At 37.0% G+C, this 1,736-nt stretch overlaps 1 non-coding gene across 1 annotated transcript; it reads right to left on the reverse strand.

The window, feature by feature from the left end:
• Window positions 1-1,228: 1,228 nt before the first annotated feature.
• Window positions 1,229-1,301, reverse strand: TRNAR-CCU (transfer RNA arginine (anticodon CCU)). The gene has a single exon. It is a non-coding gene; the product is annotated as a tRNA-Arg (tRNA).
• Window positions 1,302-1,736: the final 435 nt, after the last annotated feature.

The raw sequence follows: 1,736 nt of genomic DNA on the forward strand, positions 1-1,736 counted from the left end.
TCACGTCTATGGCGGTAAAAACCCTTGATCCAGCATCCTACAGGGGCGTTTTCCCAAGTGACATCCTCACACTGCAGTGGTTTTTCATGGAGATCTACCCCTTCGACTTTCTTTTCCTTCCAGGGAAAAGGTTCCAAAACGGCTCTTTCAGTTGTCTAGATTTTCTTATACTTGGGTTGATTGGGAATCTATCAGTCCAAATGTTCAATCCACAGAATTCTTTTTAAAAGTAACATCTTACAGGGAGCGCCATGGAAAAAGGAGCGTCTGGGAGGTGGTGCTGGGGAGGGATGAAGGTGCAAGGAGATGGGAATGACAGTGTTAAACAATTTCTGATTCTAACACCCAATTCTAATACTGTGCTGTCCTGTATTGCTGCCATCTGTGAGAAAGAGATGAGAAATAGCACCCCAGTTCTTCTTACCTCATGAGTTTCTGTTCATGAAACAAGAAGAATGATTTCAACTCAGAGAACAGCCTTTGCCTCTCAGGCATTATGCTAGGAATGGGTGCTAGCTCTTGTTTCTCCGTCTACCTGTGCATGCCCTGAATCTCTTATTCTTGCAATAAATGAACAGCAATCCTTGTCTTTATTCTTTGCCCAACACTGTACAAAACATAACCTGCTCTTGTAGAGAATTACTAAGCTACCATGGATGCTGTATTCCTTCTTTGGAGGAAATAAAAAACATATTTCTTATTAAAGGGCCAATATTTTTGAAAAGCTTGAATAGGAGGTTACTGTAAAAAAAATTCTGGCTGCTTAAATGTAGGATGCTGAAAAGAGTCAAACCCAAGAAGATTCCTTTGCTCTGTGCATATTTATTTTCACCATATTGTGAATTAGATAGCTTTGTTTGCTTCAAGCTTTTGTATTTTGTTTTTCTGACTTGGTTCTTTGATTACATAAGTTATGTCAAACCTGATGACTCTCCTTTTTTACATGTTCTCTTTCATTTGCATCATTGCTGACTTAAACGCGGGCTCATTCTCACAGATATTTGTTATTTATTTATGTACTTATTTAGCGATTTGGTTAAGAAATGTTGATCTTGTGCTGGTTTGCCTCTTCTATCACTTATCTGGTCTATTTTAATTTTATTTATTTATAGGCTTGCACTTTCTCGTTGACACTTATTTTTTAAAAAATATTTATTTACTTCTTTATTTTGGCTGCGCTGGGTCTTAGTTGCGGCATGTTTAGTTGCGGCATGCATGTGGGATCTAGTTCCCCGACCAGGGATTGAACCTGGGCCCCCTGCATTAGGAGGGCAGAGTCCTACCCACTGGACCACCAAAGAAGTCCCTTGTTGACACTTCTTTTAAAATGAAAGTGTTCAAATTACAAACTGTATGACCTTTTTTCCAGTTCTTAGATTTATGAGGGTTTTATAAAAAGAATTTATTGTTAAAAAAATATTGGTTTGAAAAATTAGCAAAACAGTAATTACCTGCTGAAAAAAGTTGGAAAAAATACAAAGATGGAAAAAAAGGGCACAGAGTGAAACTTTTTTTATATTCCCTTAATTCTGCTCCCCAGACGCAACCACTGTAAACAGTTTGGTATGTACACTTCCAGATATTTTTCTATGTCTAAACAAATTTATCTCTATCTCTATCTACCTATCATATATTTTTTAATACAAATGGAACATACTATATGCAGTCAGTTCTCATTATCTGTAACTATCTCATTATAGTTGCATTCTATAAAGTTGCTGTGAATACTGTATTAG

This window comes from Tursiops truncatus, chromosome 12, assembly GCF_011762595.2.
Source record: "Tursiops truncatus isolate mTurTru1 chromosome 12, mTurTru1.mat.Y, whole genome shotgun sequence".
Lineage (NCBI taxonomy): Eukaryota > Metazoa > Chordata > Mammalia > Artiodactyla > Delphinidae > Tursiops > Tursiops truncatus.